The sequence below is a fragment of the Rattus norvegicus genome, chromosome 1 (genome assembly GCF_021556685.1).
Source record: "Rattus norvegicus strain SHRSP/BbbUtx chromosome 1, alternate assembly SHRSP_T2T, whole genome shotgun sequence".
NCBI classification, from domain to species: domain Eukaryota; kingdom Metazoa; phylum Chordata; class Mammalia; order Rodentia; family Muridae; genus Rattus; species Rattus norvegicus.
Genome location: NC_141534.1, coordinates 273,861,694 through 273,883,385, shown reverse-complemented (window position 1 = coordinate 273,883,385; position 21,692 = coordinate 273,861,694). Strand labels below are relative to the sequence as shown.

At 42.6% G+C, this 21,692-nt stretch overlaps 1 pseudogene; it reads right to left on the bottom strand.

Annotated features, from left to right (window-relative positions):
* Positions 1 to 9,069: 9,069 nt before the first annotated feature.
* Positions 9,070 to 20,747, bottom strand: Ces2e-ps1 (carboxylesterase 2E, pseudogene 1; annotated as a pseudogene).
* Between the last annotated feature and the right edge of the window lie 945 nt (positions 20,748 to 21,692).

The window sequence follows — 21,692 nt, the reverse complement described above, 5'->3', positions numbered from 1 at the left end:
TGGATGGTTTTGGCTCCTTTGTCAAAAATCAAGTGACCATAGGTGTGTGGGTTCATTTCTGGGTCTTCAATTCTATTCCATTGGTCTATCTGTCTGTCTCTGTACCAATACCATGCAGTTTTTATCACTATTGCTCTGTAATACTGCTTGAGTTCAGGGATAGTGATTCCCCCTGAAGTCCTTTTATTGTTGAGGATAGCTTTAGCTATCCTGGGTTTTTTGTTATTCCAGATGAATTTGCAAATTGTTCTGTCTAACTCTTTGAAGAATTGGATTGGTATTTTGATGGGGATTGCATTGAATCTGTAGATTGCTTTTGGTAAAATGGCCATTTTTACCATATTAATCCTGCCAATCCATGAGCATGGGAGATCTTTCCATCTTCTGAGGTCTTCTTCAATTTCTTTCCTCAGTGTCTTGAAGTTCTTATTGTACAGATCTTTTACTTGCTTTGTTAAAGTCACACCGAGGTACTTTATATTATTTGGGTCTATTATGAAGGGTGTCGTTTCCCTAATTTCTTTCTCGGCTTGTTTCTCTTTTGTATAGAGGAAGGCAACTGATTTATTTGAGTTAATTTTATACCCAGCCACTTTGCTGAAGTTGTTTATCAGCTTTAGTAGTTCTCTGGTGGAACTTTTGGGATCACTTAAATATACTATCATGTCATCTGCAAATAGTGATATTTTGACCTCTTCTTTTCCGATCTGTATCCCTTTGATCTCCTTTTGTTGTCTGATTGCTCTGGCTAGAACTTCAAGAACTATATTGAATAAGTAGGGAGAGAGTGGGCAGCCTTGTCTAGTCCCTGATTTTAGTGGGATTGCTTCAAGTTTCTCTCCATTTAGTTTAATGTTAGCAACTGGTTTGCTGTATATGGCTTTTACTATGTTTAGGTATGGGCCTTGAATTCCTATTCTTTCCAGGACTTTTATCATGAAGGGGTGTTGAATTTTGTCAAATGCTTTCTCAGCATCTAATGAAATGATCATGTGGTTCTGTTCTTTCAGTTTGTTTATATAATGGATCACGTTGATGGTTTTCCGTATATTAAACCATCCCTGCATGCCTGGGATGAAGCCTACTTGATCATGGTGGATGATTGTTTTGATGTGCTCTTGAATTCGGTTTGCCAGAATTTTATTGAGTATTTTTGCGTCGATATTCATAAGGGAAATTGGTCTGAAGTTCTCTTTCTTTGTTGTGTCTTTGTGTGGTTTAGGTATAAGAGTAATTGTGGCTTCATAGAAGGAATTCGGTAGGGCTCCATCTGTTTCAATTTTGTGGAATAGTTTGGATAATATTGGTATGAGGTCTTCTATGAAGGTTTGATAGAATTCTGCACTAAACCCGTCTGGACCTGGGCTCTTTTTGGTTGGGAGACCTTTAATGACTGCTTCTATTTCCTTAGGAGTTATGGGGTTGTTTAACTGGTTTATCTGTTCCTGATTTAACTTCGATACCTGGTATCTGTCTAGGAAATTGTCCATTTCCTGAAGATTTTCAAATTTTGTTGAATATAGGTTTTTATAGTAAGATCTGATGATTTTTTGAATTTCCTCCGAATCTGTAGTTATGTCTCCCTTTTCATTTCTGATTTTGTTAATTTGGACACACTCTCTGTGTCCTCTCGTTAGTCTGGCTAAGGGTTTATCTATCTTGTTGATTTTCTCAAAGAACCAACTTTTGGTTCTGTTGATTCTTTCTATGGTCCTTTTTGTTTCTACTTGGTTGATGAACCCCAATTTTTTAATAGGGTTATTTGTCTCCCTGCGGTCTAACTTCTTGAGTTCCTTGTATATTTTGTATATAAGGCCTCTATCTGTTGTAGGATTGGTAAAGATCTTTTCCCAATCTGTTGGTTGTCGTTTTGTCCTAACCACAGTGTCCTTTGGTTTGCCAGAATTTTATTGAGTATCTTTGCGTTGATATTCATTAGGGAAATTGGTCTGAAGTTCTCTTTGTTGGGTCTTTGTGTGGTTTAGGTATAAGAGTAATTGTGGCTTCATAGAAGGAATTCCGTAGCACTCTGTCTGTTTCAATTTTGTGGAATAGTTTTGACAGTGTTGGTATGAGGTCTTCTATGAAGGTCTGATAGAATTCTGCACTGAACCCGTCTGGACCTGGACTCTTTTTGGTTGGGAGACCTTTAATGACTGCTTCTATTTCTTTAGGAGTTATGGGGTTGTTTAGATGGTTTATCTGTTCCTGATTTAACTTCAGTACCTGGTTTCTGTCTAGGAAATTGTCCATTTCCTCCAGATTTTCAAGTTTTGTTGAATATAGGCTTTTGTAGTAGGATCTGATGATTTTTTGAATTTCCTCTGATTCTGTTGTTATGTCTCCCTTTTCATTTCTGATTTTGTTAATTTGGACACACTCTCTGTGTCCTCTGGTTAGTCTGGCTAAGGGTTTATCTATCTTGTTGATTTTCTCAAAGAACCAGCTTTTGGTTCTGTTGATCCTTTGTATGGTCCTTTTTCTTTCTAGTTGGTTGATTTCACCTCTGAGTTTGATTATTTCCTGCCTTCTACTCCTCCTGGGTGTGTTTGCTTCTTTTTGTTCTAGAGCTTTTAGGTGTGCTGTCAAGTTGCTGATATATGCTCTCTCCTGTTTCTTTCTGCAGGCACTCAGCGCTATGAGTTTACCTCTTAGCACAGCTTTCATTGTGTCCCATAAGTTTGGGTATGTTGTACCTTCATTTTCACTAAATTCCAAGAACTCTTTAATTTCTTTCTTTATTTCTTCCTTGACCAGGTTTTCGATGAGAAAGCATTGTTTAACTTCCATGTTTATGTGGGTGTTCTTCCCTTATTGTTATTGAAGACCAGCTTTAGCCCATGGTGGTCTGATAGGATGCATGGGATTATGTCTATCTTTCTGTATCTGTTGAGGCCTGTTCTGTGACCGATTATATGGTCAATTTTGGAGAAAGTACCATGAGGTGGTGAGAAGAAGGTATGTCCTTTTGTTTTAGGATAGAATGTTCTATAAATATCTGTTAAGTCCATTTGGTTCATTACTTCTCTTAGTCTGTCTACATCTCTGTTTAGTTTCTGTTTCCATGATCTGTCCATTGATGAGAGTGGGGTGTTGAAATCTCCTACTATTATTGTGTGAGGTGCAATGTGTGCTTTGAGCTTTAGTAAGGTTTCTTTTATGTATGTAGGTGTCCTTGAATTTGGAGCATAGATATTTAGGATTGAGAGTTCATCTTGATGGATTTTTCCTTTGATGAATATGAAGTGTCCTTCCTTATCTTTTTTGATGACTTTTGGTTGAAAGTCCATTTTATTCGATATTAGAATGGCTACTCCAGCTTGCTTCTTCAGACCATTTGTTTGGAAAGTTGTTTTCCAGCCTTTCAATCTGAGGTAGTGTCTGTCTTTGTCTCTGAGGTGTGTTTCCTGTAGGCAGCAGAATGCAGAGTCCTCATTGTGTATCCAGTTTGTTAATCTATGTCTTTTTATTGGGGAGTTGAGACCATTGATGTTGAGAGATATTAAGGAATAGTGATTATTGCTTCCTGTTATATTCATATTTGGATGTGAGGTTATGTTTGTGTGCTTTTCTTCTCTTTGTTTTATTGCCAAGACAATTAGTTTCTTGCTTTTTCAAGGGTGTTGCTTGCCTCCTTATGTTGGGCTTTACCATTTATTATCCTTTGTAGCGCTGGATTTGTAGAAAGATATTGTGTAAATTTGGCTTTGTCATGGAATATCTAGGTTTCTCCATCTATGTTAATTGAGAGCTTTGCTGGATACAGTAAACTGGGCTGGCATTTGTGTTCTCTTAGGATCTGTATGACATCTGTCCAGGATCTTCTGGCTTTCATAGTCTCTGGAGAGAAGTCCGGTGTGATTCTGATAGGTCTGCCTTTATATGTTACTTGACCTTTTTCCCTTACTGCTTTTAATATTCTTTGTTTTGTACATTTGGTGTTTTGACTATTATGTGATGGGAGGAGTTTCTTTTCTGGTCCAATCTATTTGGAGTTCTGTAGGCTTCTTGTATGTTTATGGGCATCTCTTTCTTTAGGCTAGGAAAGTTTTCTTCTATGATTTTGTTGAAGATATTTACTGGTCCTTTGAGTTGGGAGTCTTCACTCTCTTCTATACCTATTATCCTTAGGTTTGATCTTCTCATTGTGTCCTGGATTTCCTGTATGTTTTGGACCAGTATCTTTTTCCATTTTACATTATCTTTGACAGTTGTGTTGATGATTTCTATGGACTCTTCTGCTCCTGAGATTCTCTCTTCTATGTCTTGTACTCTGTTGGTGATGCTTCTATCTACGGCTCCTTGTCTCTTCCTTTGGTTTTCTATATCCAGGGTTGTCTCCCTTTGTGCTTTCTTTATTGCTTCTATTTCCATTTTTAGTTTCTTCACCTGTTTGATTGTGTTTTCCTGTAATTCTTTCAGGGATTTTTGCCTTTCCTCTCTATAGGCTTCTGCTTGTTTATTTGTGTTTTCCTGCATTTCTCTAAGGGAGTTCTTTATGTCTTTCTTGAAGTCCTCCATCATCATGATCAAATGTGATTTTAAATCTAGATCTTTCTTTTCTGGTGTGTTTGGATATTCAGTGTTTGCTTTGGTGGGAGAATTGGGCTCCTATGATGCCATGTAGTCTTGGTTTCTGTTGCTTGGGTTCCTGCGCTTGCCTCTTGCCATCATGTTGTCTCTGGTGTTATCTTGTTCTGCTATTTCTGACAGTGGTTAGACCGTCCTATAGGCCTGTGTGTCAGGAATGCTGTAGACCTGTTTTCCTGTTCTCTTTCATCCAGTTATGGGAACAGAGTGTTCTGCTTTCAGGCGTGTAGTTGTTCCTGTCTACTGGTCTTTAGGTGTTCCCATGGGCGTGTGTCCTGAGTCCACCAGGCAGGTCACTTGGAGCAGAAAGTTGGTCTTACCTCTGGTCTCGGGCCTTGAGTCACTTCTCAGATCTAGGTTTCAGCTTTCCGTGAGGGCAGCAACCAGAAGGGTCTGCCCCGCCTTCCCTCGGGACCCTGTGCGCAGGGGGCCCCAATGGGGCTAGGCTTTTTCCTCTAGAGTCAGAAATGTGGGCAGAGTGTAGTCTCCTCTGGCTTCCCAGGCGTGTCTGCCCCTCTGAAGGTTTAGCTCTCCCTCCCACCGGATTTGGGTGCAGGGAGCTTTTTGACCAGGTCCCTTCAGATCCGGGTGGTGTCTGGACTGCAGTGCCCCTATCTTCCCATTCCCAGAGGCCCCATACGACTTCCTCTTGGGCCAGGGATGTGGGCAGGGGTGAGCAGTACTGGTAGTCTCTCCTGCCCTGCAGTCTCAGGAGTGCCCACCTGTCTGGGCAGTGACCTCTCTCTCCCACAGGGTTTGGGAGCAGGGAGCTGTGGACCAAGATCAGCAAGGTTCCAGCCCCAGCTAGAAACTGGAGACTTAAACTTTTTCAATTACACATTCATCATTCAATAGCATGCTATTTAACCTCCATAAGATTGTATGTGTCCTATAGTTTCTCTTGCTGTGGTTTGGGGATTTTATTCTTTTTTTAAAAATCTATTTATTCTTTGTAAATTTTACATCATGTACCCCAATTCTACTCATCTCCCTCCATATCTGTCCTCTACATTTGGAACATCCATCCCATAAGAGAACAACGACATGCACAACAAATCCTACTGTGGAAGCTGTGATGTGTCTCGGTATGTCACACAGAATACCATTTTGTCCAAACAGCTTTATTTGAAAATGTTGATTGCAATGAGTCATTGGTCTGATTTAAGGCCCCTGGCTTTTGCTGTACCATCAATGCTGGATCCCTACTGGGACTCCTCTTGGGTATTTTGTTATTGCCCTCTGTCATGGAGATCCTGTAGCTTTAGTTCTGCAGGACCGGCCCCTTCACATGCTCTAGCAGTTTATAGATGTGGCAGATATTGGGGAAGGACAATGTAAAGCCATGGATCTGGGCTACCATCTCTCCTACATCCAAACCACCAGGAGCCAGCTCTCCTGTGCTATCCAGCAACAAGCAGGGCCAACTCTCCCAATCAAGTACCACTAGGACTGGCCAGCTCTGGGGCTGGCTCTGCCCCAGGTGAGGGGCAGATCCAGCTTAGCTCAGCCTTTGGACATCAACATGATCCCCTGTTGTAGGCCAGATCACCAGTGTCACTTGGTAACATGGGCTGTGGATATTGACACAGAACCCAATTGAGGCAGGACTATGGACCTGGGCATGGTCCTCAACAATACATGCCTGGACATCACTATGGCCTTGGATGATAGTGCAGGCTACCCACATCAGGCTGTTCCTTGTCACTGTCATGTCTCCAGTTCTGCCTCTCTTGACAGTGCACAAACCATTCCACTTCACTTTCTCTCCCATCCTTTTACTACATACTTGCTAATTGTTGGGAGTTTTATTCTATTGTGATCAAATAAGATAATTAATTCCATTTAATTCTTTTGTTGAAACTTGCTTATTTAATTCAGTTGTTTATCTGTTTTTTATGTGGCTCCATTCCCCGTTCATCTCACCTCCTTACTGGTGCCACACTGGTGGTGAGTCCCTATTATGATCAAGTTCACACTCATTTATATTTATTTGATAGACATTTAATGGACTTTGCTGATTCCAACACTGGGACCCTCTATGATAAAGCTGGGGACATAGGCCCATAAATAGGAGTTCCAGAATCCCAGAGAACCCTTCCAGGACATATCACAGAGTGCAGACCAGGAGCTCCCTCCCAACCTAACCTGAATTCCTTAAGGATTAACCAGACAGTAGCACCTGGGGACTGGCCTTCCTCCTTTTCAGCTCCTAATATTCTAGAGCATCTACAGTCCAGCACATAGGCCTTCCTCCTTAGCTTCCTTCTGTTTTTTCTACTGGCATGGGACAGCTATGGCCTCCACCTTCCTCTGGTCCTTAAGGTGTGTTACAGATTTAGAACTACAATAATTAGTGTTGGCAAAGACTCAGAGCCATCGGCATGCTCACACATGCATGCCTAGGAGATATGCAAATGGTGTAGTCATTTTGAAAGACAGGTTGACATTTTCTTCAAAAGTTAAACACATGCTTTTGTTGGCAATCAGCAACTATTGTTGATATAACCTGCTTGAATTATCAAGTGTCTGTTTATACCTTTGACTGTATCTAATCTTGTCCTTTGCCTCTATGCAGTCTAATATCAGATCAACTCAAACCTGTACTCTACAGTGAGGACATTAGGTTAAGTCCACTCAGAAGCTAAGGTCAAAAGCACCATTATCTGCTCAGGACTCACAGGACTATGTTATCAGTCCTGCTTCTCATTAAACTAGAGCAAGTTGAACTGAAAAAGTAGGTTTCTCTATTTTTATTTTTTTAGATAATGTCTTGATATGGAGTCAAACTGTTCTAGGACTCTAACACTCTTTCCTTGGCCTCTAGATGCTATAACGACAAGTGTGTTCACCACACTTTTTAATCAAACCCTTACAGATAACTTCAAGCATAATTTTGTGTACCTAAATGCTTTCAGCTCCTTTGGATGCAACTGTAAGCAAGGAGCTGTGCAGTTTGTGACAAGCCTGTGCTTGCTTAACTTTGATGAGTATGCCAATCTGTCTTCCAATATGACTGCATCATTGCTTACCCTCTCTAACAATGTATGTGATGCCAGTTGCTTCACATCTTTACCTGTACTAGGTCTCGGTAAATGTGACCCAAGCCTGGACTATATAGTGATACCATAACTCAAAATCCGTGACTCTTCCTACTAAAGAAGACTCTTAACATGGGAGTGACAAAGACATGCAGCTACTGAGACAATAAAAGGAACTGAGGCTATACACTGGATGGGACTCCTCCTAGTATATCCTCTTATTTGTGCTCTTGTGTCCATGACAGGCAACATAGGAGTCTTGATTTACATGCAAAGGTCATGGTGCCTAACAGCTAGTATTCAGTGGGATGAATGAAACAAAGGGACTCTGCCCTGGGAAAACTGGTTAACAAAGAGGACAAGTTAGTCAGAGGGAGAGGGACCAGGAGTTCCCAGGGTCTAAAGAATACAGAATACACCCTCTTAAATAACAGAGAAAATGCTTTGAGGGAAACAAAAGGCATATTGAAGACAAATTGGCACCATTGTAAAGGACATGAAATACTATAGACCTTGGAATACAGGACTTGAAAACCATAAGGACAAAAAGGGCATGACAATGAAAATCACATGGAATATCATGAAAAGGTTGGTTTTATTAGGATTTTATGAATGGCAAGAAGTCATTTCCATACATGGAGTAGCCATCAGGGTGCCAGGGACAGAAATCTCTTCTGCTACACATACCCAGGCATTTTTTTCTCTCCCATATCATCTCTAGGACACACACATAGCTGAAGATCTTCACAAAGCTATTTACATAAGTGTGGGCTTCACAGTGTCTGCAGAATCCCTGTGCATAAGAGCAAATTTATTATTACAGAAAGCCTACTTGGTCCTGCTGGTCAACCCCTACTCCTGGCCTTGCTTGAGGTGTCTATGAACATATCAAGTCAAGCTTTTCACAAAAGTGGATAATTGCAATTTGGGAAGGAAAGAAATGAGATTTCCTCTCTAGGACAATGGGCACTGTTTTTGGTAGCTGGAATGTTCAGTGGCTGACATCAGAGAGGTCTAACTATGCCCTAAAAGATTGTATGGCTCAAGTTCATTTTCTCACCCTGTATTTCTCACTCCACAGAACTTTACATACATTTCTATTGTTTGCAAGTTACCCAGCTAGTGTTCCTGAGATACGGGTCTTGCTACGTAGTTCAAAGTGGTAAAGAACTACTAGGATCATGCAATATTTCTGATTCAGTTTCTAAACAACCATGTCCACAGGTTTGTATACCAAGATCTGCTGGTAGTTTGAGATCTATCTGGAGCAGCAGCCAGAACCTGTGTAGACTATGGGACCATGGGTCTCACACATCCTCGTTCCACATCATTAGAGGCGCTTTTATTGAATGCCTCTAATAAAAGATTGGCAGAATGTTGTGGAGGAGTGACAAATAGAGGGTTTGTCATATAAATTGGTAAAATGGATAATTGTGTGTTATGAATGGTTATGTGAATGGTAGGATTAAAAGACTTTCCAAACCTCAGACATGAAGCCCACATGCCTTTCTTCACACAGGGCACTACAACTCTTTGTGCCTCTCCTGAGCCCCCTTTAGCTCCTGGATCTTCTGGGGCAGAGTCTTGGTCCAGAACTTCAGCCTTCTGGCCTTCAGGGCTTGACTCACAGAAGGCTGGATGTCCAGCTGCAGGTATTGATCATCATGGTCCATCACAGGCCAGTGGGGTAGACCCTCACTGTTGGGGTTCCTGTGGATATACTAGCCAGCAGATTCGGGTGAAGGTCACTTGATTCTGATTTGGGTTAGAACAGTGAGTAAAGTAAGACAGGGGGTTAAGGGGACTATTGGGATGTGTGTGACCTATGAGTTTCTATTCCTTTTGGGACAAGGTTATTGTTCCACGTGGCCCATTTTCTTCCTCCTTCTCCAAGGCAAAAGCTAAAGAACATTACCACAATACTGTGGCCCACCCACCAAGTTACTGCAAGATGTCCAGGAACAAACACTAAGTGTGCTCTCTGTGTGTGTGTGTGTGTGTGTGTGTGTGTGTGTGTGCATGTGTGCATGTGTACATGTGTGCATGCATGCACATGGCAGCTGACTGTGTGGTAAACTGCTTGTCAAAGTATGCTCTAGAGTAGGGAAGACTCTCTCATGTAATAAAGGACCATACACATGAAGGAGCTCACCACACACAAAGGGAGTTCTGGACAGAAACCCACCCTTGCAGAAGTTGAGGGAAGGGCATCCTCTCACTCATGCCGTGCAAAGTTGGCCCAGTACTTCATTATCGTTCTGCTAAGTAGCTCCTCCTCCTCAGTGTGTGGAACTGAAGAGAGAAGGACAGGTACCCAGGTCCCAGCCACTTCATGCAGCTGCCCACTCATGCTTCACACTCACCAAGTTAGCGATCACTCAAGTCTAAACTATTGGTCTGGTTCCCTCCTTCCCTCCTGCCACAACCCAGAATCTAAAACTCTAAGTGAATTCAGCCAAGTTTGTTCCTGCACCATTATTTTCTTATCACCAATAACACGAGGTAGACTTGCAAAGGTCCTGATTACAACCTAATGTAGGTTGTGAGCTGTAAGACGGTGCACACTGTTTTCTCTCTTTCTATAAGGACTTGGTTTTCTTGAGTGGATTAAGAACTCTGCTATACTTAAGATTTCCATAACTCCATCCAGATCAAGGAAATTCATGAAGACTCACATTTTATGTCACCAAATAGGAAGCCAAAGACAAGGAAAACTTCGTCACCATGGTCAGCCTTCACATGGGGTGGCTTGACATCCTTGAAGGAGCTGGACCGATGTTGGAACTCATAGAAGTAGACAGGAGCATGGGAACCTGAAGGTGAGGACATAGAATGACATGGTGGCACTTGTCCAGAACTACCCTGATACACATTTGGTGAAAGATGCCTTAGTCTCAAAGTAGCTGGAATCAAAACAGCTGAGTGTGGAACCTCATCCTGGAGCATTGGATGTGGGAAAGTCCTCTATTCAATAATGACTCTGCCCTCTCTGGGGGAGAAGTTAGGACAAGTGACAGATACCTCTCAGCTGTTTCTTTATCTGTACTCAGATAAGATGTCACCAGTCAGTATAAGCATTTACCAGATAAAGACTGTAGGTTGTCTGAAACCGGAGATCTGATCCTGACATAGGTCAGGCCTGGACACCACGGGGCTTGTTTGGGACCCACGGATCCGAGCTTCTTCCTTCAACCTTGTAGATGTACTCACACTGAAAATGTGCTACTTGGAGTGCAGGATCACGAACATGAGGTCTCCCATCATCTCTCTGAACTGTGCTTGGAGAGTCTTCGGGTCCTCAGTGTCCCCCATGTACTCTTCCATTAGCAGGTCACCACACTCAGGAGGCAGCATCTACCACATTGTGATGAGAAAGAATGAGATTAAACAGGCACTAGTATAGGTAGGCAATAGCCTCAGGATGGAGAAATGCAAAAGAGATCTGCTATAGGGAGAATGCTCTGTGACCTTAGACAGGTATACGTGCAGATGCATGGTTGTGTATACACATACTCAAAATTTCTGGGGATTCTGTCTGTGGAAGTCATATAGGGATCTTCACAATTGTGGCAGCGCCCCCAAGATTCTCACCATTTTTAGGGTTGTGCTCTTTAGAACAGTTGGCAGGGTCTTTCTGGTTATTTCCTCTATTTTTTGAGCTGAGTCAATGATCTAGTAGAGAGAGAATTTTTTAAGTATGGCACAGCATGGATACAGATCAATAAATCTCTGAGTTCCCATTTCCTACCAGATGAGTCCCTAGGCTCCTAGAAGATTAGAAATGAGCCTCACCGTAGGGACAATCCAACCATACTCATCATTGTTGATGCCAATGATGCTGGGAACACAGTGAAAATTAGCAGAGGCCAGCAGCTCCTGAGGATGCTTGGGTAGGAACTCTTCATCACCACAGACCTGAGGAACATTCAAAGTCAGAACTGAAGGTGTTAATTATATGTTTTCTGATTTCCAATGAATGTCCTCCACTCCATCTCCTCTTTCTAATTTGCCTCAGGTTAGTTATTCTCCACCACACCTCCCCCATCTCATCCCTGAAGAGACCTTACATTTAAATTAGCTTATGTTGGTGTTGGTTTTGCACCAAGGACTAAAACGATACTAGCCATGGAGATTAGGTAATTTGTTCTTAGTATTTAGGACTACCTATAATACACCTTGCTATCTGCCATCTTCCCAGCCACACCATTCTGCCAACCTTATTAAGAAGCAGAATCACGCACACCCGCGGATCCCAGCCCGCAGCAGCTCTCTGCTCCCAGACCCGGTGAGAGAGAGACCCAACCGCCTGGTCAGGTGGGCACTCCTGAGGCTGCAGAGCGGAAGAGACCACCAACACTGCTCACCCCTGCCCACATCCCTGGCCCAAGAGGAAACTGTATAAGGCCTCTGGGCTCCCGTGGGGGAGGGCCCAGGAGCGGCAGGACCCCTGCCAGAGACACCGCCGGACCCTGAAGGAAACAGACCGGATAAACAGTTCTCTGCACCCAAATCCCGTGGGAGGGAGAGCTAAACCTTCAGAGAGGCAGACAAGCCTGGGAAACCAGAAGAGACTGCTCCCTGCACACACATCTCGGACGCCAGAGGAAAAAGCCAAAGACCATCTGGAACCCTGGTGCACTGAAGCTCCCAGAAGGGGCGGCACAGGTCTTCCTGGTTGCTGCCGCTGCAGAGAGCCCCTGGGCAGCACCCCACGAGCGAACCTGAGCCTCGGGACCACAGGTAAGACCAAATTTTCTGCTGCAAGAAAGCTGCCTGGTGAACTCAAGACACAGGCCCACAGGAACAGCTGAAGACCTGTAGAGAGGAAAAACTACACGCCCGAAAGCAGAACACTCTGTCCCCATAACTGACTGAAAGAGAGGAAAACAGGTCTACAGCACTCCTGACACACAGGCTTATAGGACAGTCTAGCCACTGTCAGAAATAGCAGAACAAAGTAACACTAGAGATAATCTGATGGCGAGAGGCAAGCGCAGGAACCCAAGCAACAGAAACCAAGACTACATGCCATCATCGGAGCCCAATTCTCCCACCAAAACAAACATGGAATATCCAAACACACCAGAAAAGCAAGATCTAGTTTCAAAATCATATTTGATCATGATGCTGGAGGACTTCAAGAAAGACATGAACACACTTAGGGAAACACAGGAAAACATTAATAAACAAGTAGAAGCCTACAGAGAGGAATCGCAAAAATCCCTGAAAGAATTCCAGGAAAACACAATCAAACAGTTGAAGGAATTAAAAATGGAAATAGAAGCAATCAAGAAAGAACACATGGAAACAACCCTGGATATAGAAAACCAAAAGAAGAGACAAGGAGCTGTAGATACAAGCTTCACCAACAGAATACAAGAGATGGAAGAGAGAATCTCAGGAGCAGAAGATTCCATTGAAATTATTGACTCAACCGTCAAAGATAATGTAAAGCGGAAAAAGCTACTGGTCCAAAACATACAGGAAATCCAGGACTCAATGAGAAGATCAAACCTAAGGATAATAGGTATAGAAGAGAGTGAAGACTCCCAGCTCAAAGGACCAGTAAATATCTTCAACAAAATCATAGAAGAAAACTTCCCTAACCTAAAAAAGGAGATACCCATAGACATACAAGAAGCCTACAGAACTCCAAATAGATTGGACCAGAAAAGAAACACCTCCCGTCACATAATTGTCAAAACACCAAACGCACAAAATAAAGAAAGAATATTAAAAGCAGTAAGGGAAAAAGGTCAAGTAACATATAAAGGGAGACCTATCAGAATCACACCAGACTTCTCGCCAGAAACTATGAAGGCCAGAAGATCCTGGACTGATGTCATACAGACCCTAAGAGAACACAAATGCCAGCCCAGGTTACTGTATCCAGCAAAACTCTCAATTAACATTGATGGAGAAACCAAGATATTCCATGACAAAACCAAATTTACACAATATCTTTTTACAAATCCAGCACTACAAAGGATAATAAATGGTAAAGCCCAACATAAGGAGGCAAGCTATACCCTAGAAGAAGCAAGAAACTAATCGTCTTGGCAACAAAACAAAGAGAATGAAAGCACACAAACATAACCTCACATCCAAATATGAATATAACGGGAAGCAATAATCACTATTCCTTAATATCTCTCAATATCAATGGTCTCAACTCCCCAATAAAAAGAAATAGATTAACAAACTGGATACGCAACGAGGACCCTGCATTCTGCTGCCTACAGGAAACACACCTCAGAGACAAAGACAGACACTACCTCAGAGTGAAAGGCTGGAAAACAACTTTCCAAGCAAATGGTCAGAAGAAGCAAGCTGGAGTAGCCATTCTAATATCAAATAAAATCAATTTTCAACTAAAAGTCATCAAAAAAGATAAGGAAGGACACTTCATATTCATCAAAGGAAAAATCCACCAAGATGAACTCTCAATCCTAAATATCTATGCCCCAAATACAAGGGCACCTACATACGTAAAAGAAACCTTACTAAAGCTCAAAACACACATTGCACCTCACACAATAATAGTGGGAGATTTCAACACCCCACTCTCATCAATGGACAGATCATGGAAACAGAAATTAAACAGTGATGTCGACAGACTAAGAGAAGTCATGAGCCAAATGGACTTAACGGATATTTATAGAACATTCTATCCTAAAGCAAAAGGATATACCTTCTTCTCAGCTCCTCATGGTACTTTCTCCAAAATTGACCATATAATTGGTCAAAAAACGGGCCTCAACAGGTACAGAAAGATAGAAATAATCCCATGCGTGCTATCGGACCACCACGGCCTAAAACTGGTCTTCAATAACAATAAGGGAAGAATGCCCACATATACGTGGAAATTTGAACAATGCTCTACTCAATGATAACCTGGTCAAGGAAGAAATAAAGAAAGAAATTAAAAACTTTTTAGAATTTAATGAAAATGAAGATACAACATACTCAAACTTATGGGACACAATGAAAGCTGTGCTAAGAGGAAAACTCATAGCGCTGAGTGCCTGCAGAAAGAAACAGGAAAGAGCATATGTCAGCAGCTTGACAGCACACCTAAAAGCTCTAGAACAAAAAGAAGCAAATACACCCAGGAGGAGTAGAAGGCAGGAAATAATCAAACTCAGAGATGAAATCAACCAAGTAGAAACAAAAAGGACCATAGAAAGAATCAACAGAACCAAAAGTTGGTTCTTTGAGAAAATCAACAAGATAGATAAACCCTTAGCCAGACTAACGAGAGGACACAGAGAGTGTGTCCAAATTAACAAAATCAGAAATGAAAAGGGAGACATAACTACAGATTCGGAGGAAATTCAAAAAATCATCAGATCTTACTATAAAAACCTATATTCAACAAAATTTGTAAATCTTCAGGAAATGGCCAATTTCCTAGACAGATACCAGGTACCGAAGTTAAATCAGGAACAGATAAACCAGTTAAACAACCCCATAACTCCTAAGGAAATAGAAGCAGTCATTAAAGGTCTCCCAACCAAAAAGAGCCCAGGTCCAGACGGGTTTAGTGCAGAATTCTATCAAACCTTCATAGAAGACCTCATACCAATATTATCCAAACTATTCCACAAAATTGAAACAGATGGAGCCCTACCGAATTCCTTCTATGAAGCCACAATTACTCTTATACCTAAACCACACAAAGACACAACAAAGAAAGAGAACTTCAGACCAATTTCCCTTATGAATATCGACGCAAAAATACTCAATAAAATTCTGGCAAACCGAATCCAAGAGCATATCAAAACAATCATCCACCATGATCAAGTAGGCTTCATCCCAGGCATGCAGGGATGGTTTAATATACGGAAAACCATCAACGTGATCCATTATATAAACAAACTGAAAGAACAGAACCACATGATCATTTCATTAGATGCTGAGAAAGCATTTGACAAAATTCAACACCCCTTCATGATAAAAGTCCTGGAAAGAATAGGAATTCAAGGCCCATACCTAAACATAGTAAAAGCCATATACAGCAAACCAATTGCTAACATTAAACTAAATGGAGAGAAACTTGAAGCAATCCCACTAAAATCAGGGACTAGACAAGGCTGCCCACTCTCTCCCTACTTATTCAATATAGTTCTTGACGTTCTAGCCAGAGCAATCAGACAACAAAAGGAGATCAAAGGGATACAGATCGGAAAAGAAGAGGTCAAAATATCACTATTTGCAGATGACATGATAGTATATTTAAGTGATCCCAAAAGTTCCACCAGAGAACTACTAAAGCTGATAAACAACTTCAGCAAAGTGGCTGGGTATAAAATTAACTCAAATAAATCAGTTGCCTTCCTCTATACAAAAGAGAAACAAGCCGAGAAAGAAATTAGGGAAACGACACCCTTCATAATAGACCCAAATAATATAAAGTACCTCGGTGTGACTTTAACCAAGCAAGTAAAAGATCTGTACAATAAGAACTTCAAGACACTGAGGAAAGAAATTGAAGAAGACCTCAGAAGATGGAAAGATCTCCCATGCTCATGGATTGGCAGGATTAATATGGTAAAAATGGCCATTTTACCAAAAGCAATCTACAGATTCAATGCAATCCCCATCAAAATACCAATCCAATTCTTCAAAGAGTTAGACAGAACAATTTGCAAATTCATCTGGAATAACAAAAAACCCAGGATAGCTAAAGCTATCCTCAACAATAAAAGGACTTCAGGGGGAATCACTATCCCTGAACTCAAGCAGTATTACAGAGCAATAGTGATAAAAACTGCATGGTATTGGTACAGAGACAGACAGATAGACCAATGGAATAGAATTGAAGACCCAGAAATGAACCCACACACCTATGGTCACTTGATTTTTGACAAAGGAGCCAAAACCATCCAATGGAAAAAAGATAGCATTTTCAGCAAATGGTGCTGGTTCAACTGGAGGGCAACATGTAGAAGAATGCAGATCGATCCATCCTTATCACCCTGTACAAAGCTTAAGTCCAAGTGGATCAAGGACCTCCACATCAAACCAGACACACTCAAACTAATAGAAGAAAAACTAGGGAAGCATCTGGAACACATGGGCACTGGAAAAAATTTCCTGAACAAAACACCAATGGCTTATGCTCTAAGATCAAGAATCGACAAATGGGATCTCATAAAACTGCAAAGCTTCTGTAAGGCAAAGGACACTGTGGTTAGGACAAAACGGCAACCAACAGATTGGGAAAAGATCTTTACCAATCCTACAACAGATAGAGGCCTTATATCCAAAATATACAAAGAACTCAAGAAGTTAGACCGCAGGGAAACAAATAACCCTATTAAAAAATGGGGTTCAGAGCTAAACAAAGAATTCACAGCTGAGGAATGCCGAATGGCGGAGAAACACCTAAAGAAATGTTCAACATCTTTAGTCATAAGGGAAATGCAAATCAAAACAACCCTGAGATTTCACCTCACACCAGTGCGATTGGCTAAGATCAAAAACTCAGGTGACAGCAGATGCTGGCGAGGATGTGGAGAAAGAGGAACACTCCTCCATTGTTGGTGGGATTGCAGACTGGTAAAACCATTCTGGAAATCAGTGTGGAGGTTCCTCAGAAAATTGGACATTGAACTGCCTGAGGATCCAGCTATACCTCTCTTGGGCATATACCCAAAAGATGCCTCAACATATAAAAGAGACACGTGCTCCACTATGTTCATCGCAGCCTTATTTATAATAGCCAGAAAATGGAAAGAACCCAGATGCCCTTCAACAGAGGAATGGATACAGAAAATGTGGTACATCTACACAATGGAATATTACTCAGCTATCAAAAACAACGAGTTTATGAAATTCGTAGGCAAATGGTTGGAACTGGAAAATATCATCCTGAGTGAGCTAACCCAATCACAGAAAGACATACATGGTATGCACTCATTGATAAGTGGCTATTAGCCCAAATGCTTGAATTACCCTAGATCCCTAGAACAAACGAAACTCAAGACGGATGATCAAAATGTGAATGCTTCACTCCTTCTTTAAATGAGGAAAAAGAATACCCTTGGCAGGGAAGGGAGAGGCAAAGATTAAAACAGAGACTGAAGGAACACCCATTCAGAGCCTGCCCCACATGTGGCCCATACATATACAGCCACCCAATTAGACAAGATGGATGAAGCAAAGAAGTGCAGACCGACAGGAGCCGGATGTAGATCGCTCCTGAGAGACACAGCCAGAATACAGCAAATACAGAGGCGAATGCCAGCAGCAAACCACTGAACTGAGAATAGGTCCCCTATTGAAGGAATCAGAGAAAGAACTGAAAGAGCTTGAAGGGGCTCGAGACCCCAAAAGTACAACAATGCCAAGCAACCAGAGCTTCCAGGGACTAAGCCACTACCTAAAGACTATACATGGACTGACCCTGGACTCTGACCCCATAGGTAGCAATGAATATCCTAGTAAGAGCACCAGTGGAAGGGGAAGCCCTGGGTCCTGCTAAGACTGAACCCCCAGTGAACTAGTCTATGGGGGGAGGGCGGCAATGGGGGGAGGGTTGGGAGGGGAACACCCATAAGGAAGGGGAGGGGGGAGGGGGATGTTTGCCCGGAAACCGGGAAAGGGAATAACACTCGAAATGTATATAAGAAATACTCAAGTTAATAAAAAAAAATAGAAGAAAAAAAAAAAAAAGAAGCAGAATCACTGCTTCACTCTTGCCTCTTAGGCACCACATCAGGGTCTCTGAGTCTACATCTACACATTGGCCACTATCTGCAATGAGAACAGGATGAAGCTGTCTTCCAGGCAGAGAAGTTTTCCCAGTCCCAAGACAGTGCCATACCAAATGTGTGTGGGCTGGAGCAAGAACAAAATTGTTCCTATTTTTCTTTTGCTCAATTGTGACAGTGATACACCCCCCCCCATCCTGCCCTGGCTCTCTCTCCTGCCTTCCACTTAATTTGAGAAATGGTCTCTTGTTTTGCTGCAGCCTACTCCAGTTTAGGTGGTCTGTTACCTTCTAAAATTTTTCCTGTCCCTGTCTCCCTTCTTTCCATAGGAACACCTGGATTAACGACATGTGTGTTCTGGGGGAATTGAACTCAGATCCTTGCACCAGTACATCAAACTCTTGCCTCTGTACCATTTCCTGAACACACACATATTTGCTTTTGCCAGTGATGGAAGCTGTTAGGTACAGCTTTGCTGAACTTATATAAATGTTCAGCAAAACCAAACCAAACCAACCAACCAAGCAACCCAAAAAGCCCTTTGTATAAAGCACTTTATAATGGGGTGGTGATGATGGTTCTAAATCTTGAGTCTTTAAGACAGCAATGAAGGGGGTTGGGGATTTAGCCCAGTGGTAGAGCACTTGCCTAGCAAGTGCAAGGCCCTGGGTTCGGTCCGTAGCTCTGGAAAAAGAAAGAAAGAAAGAAAGAAAGAAAGAAAGAAAGAAAGAAAGAAAGAAAGAAAGAAAGAAAGAAAACAAGCAATGAAAGGAAGTTACTTCCCATGGCTTTCATTTTCCCTACTAAGCACAGTACCAGCATACTAGAGTGAGTTCTAAGACAATAGGTCAAGGTTGGAGGGATAGAGTGCACTTACTCTGTAATCCACCTCAGAGGAGCGGGAGATAAGATCAGGAAGCACAGCTACTCCACTCTCCATGATGGCACCATGGAAGAGCCCCTGTGACATGGGGGATACAACATGTGAGGACACACTTGTGCCACCTGCTCACTCACCAAGAATAGTGACACGGTTGGGGTTGCCTCCAAAGTGGGCGATGTTTTGTTGGACCCAGTGTAGGGCAGCCACTTGGTCCAGGTATCCCCAGTTGCCTCTGGCATACTGGTCTCCGATGCTGAGAAGTAGAAGGGACAGGGATCACAGGGCTGTTTAGTTTCTGATCAGCCCACATTGCCCTGCCCTATACCAGACTCACCTGAAGAATCCCAGGACACCCAGACGATACTGGATAGTGACCACCACCACATCCTCAGTCGCTGCCAGCATGGAGCCATCATACATGGAAGCCATGCCTACAGTGAGTGCACCACCATGGATCCACACCATTACCTGGAGAAGTCAGAAGAGCTGTCAGGAGGCTTCTATCCAGTATAAGTTCATAGGACTGCCTGTTAGATTATCAACTGCTTTGTATTTATACAACTGTGTACACACAGAGGACCCCTCAGTACTTTAGACCCTGGATACAGATAAGGAACTACAGTCTCACCAGAATATTTCCAAGCTTCATTGTCATATCAGGAGTCACAGCCTAGAGTAATGTCACCATTATGCTTAGACTCCCCAAAAGTATAGAGAAGGGTGTCTCCATAAGCATTTTTCCTGATTATGAATCAAAAGTATTTCCAAATCTCATCGGCCACAAACAATATGTGTGTGTGTTCCTGATGGGGCTGGCTGAGTCCTGACCTGTGGGTGGAGAGGCCATCATGGTTAGTTTTGTCCAGGCAGTTTTCACTATGTGGCTGATTCCCACATCATTTTCACTAGTGTCCATAGGGAAGGGAATCTGGGGTGTGTAGGTTCAGGTGTGGGATGTGGAGATAGGAGATTCTTCACACCCCCCAAGACAGGAACATTGCTCATACTCCATTTGAATGTTAGCAGGGCATGTCTCTGGATAAGAAGGAGACACACTCAGAACCACTTGGCAGCATGGATGTATTATTTTCATTATCACCCAAAGATCTGTAGCACCTACAGTCACACTTGGAGGAAGGAAGTGTCCCCTTTGCTCTCTTTCCTCTAACTCGTAGGTGCAGTGCTCCTTAGACCTTCTTACACCAGAGTGGCTTTTTTTCTGGCACGGGGTGTCCTTAGGCTTCCCTGAACCTCTGTGAATTGCAGGGCTCACTTTATGGGCTTTGGTGAAGGCATCGGGAGGCACACATTTTCCCACCCTTGTATTCGCCATCTTTACCAGCTTTTTTCTCCCTGGTGTCTTCTATTCCACAAGCTAAGCTGCTGACTCTGAGAAACTGAGCAGCTCTGACTCTGTTCCTCATTGCTTACTGAAGGAGACTCACCTCTCACATGCAGGACGAGAAGCAGGAGCCCACAAGTCACAGCATTCAGACATCCAGGACGTTTGTATAGTGTCATGGTCAGCTCTTAGATCTGAGTCTGTGTTGCTCCAAGACAGCTTTAGGCCACAGACAGGAGACAAAAGATGTGGGCCTTGCCTAGGCAGGAATTTGGACCTAAAATAAAGTAGGCAGGAAATTCACTAGGGTGGGGCAAAGCTCGTATTGCCAAAGAAGAGCAGGCCAGCCAGAAGTCAAAGCAATCTTTGTTCCTGCTCTTTGGCCTCCTAGAAAGGTATATCATGGCATCTGAAGTCCTTCTGTAATACCAGGAGTTATGTATTCAAACCTAAATCTACTCAATCCATGATCACTTGTACTCACTGGCTAGATGTCAAGGTGGTGGAGTTCAGGGAACAGGAATCTAATAGGGAAAACCTAGAGGTCTTCTTCGAGTAGGTTACATTCAAGATCTCTCCTCTCTCTCTCTCTCTCTCTCTCTCTCTCTCTCTCTCTCTCTCTCTCTCTCTCTCTCAGAGTCTATGATAAAGCCAAAGGTACAGGTCTATACTGGGAGTTTGATAATCACAAAGGACCCTTGGCAGAACACACCAAAGAGTAGAGGATTAGGAACATCCACAATGCTCAGCTGATCTCCTACAGGATGTAATACAGGGATCAAAGTAAACCTGTAGTCTGAGATTTGCCTTTGCTCTGTATTTTCAGATCCTAATAATCTATGGACCGATGGCCTAGCACTGCAGAACTGTATCCTCAGTGCTTTTCTGTCTCTCCAAGAATAATGCGGCCAAGCCTTTCCCTATTAACACTTGCTATTGTTTCAATGTAGTGACTGCAATGTACACCTGTTCAGTCTGTTGTCCCAGCCCTCACTGGATGCTCCTCTCTCCTCTCAGTTCCTTGAGAAAAAGAACTGATAGGCTTTGGGGCTGCGAGGTTGTCTTCAGTTCCTCCTTTCTCAGGTCAAGGAATCAGCATCTTTAAGTTTCCAGGGCTTCCTGGT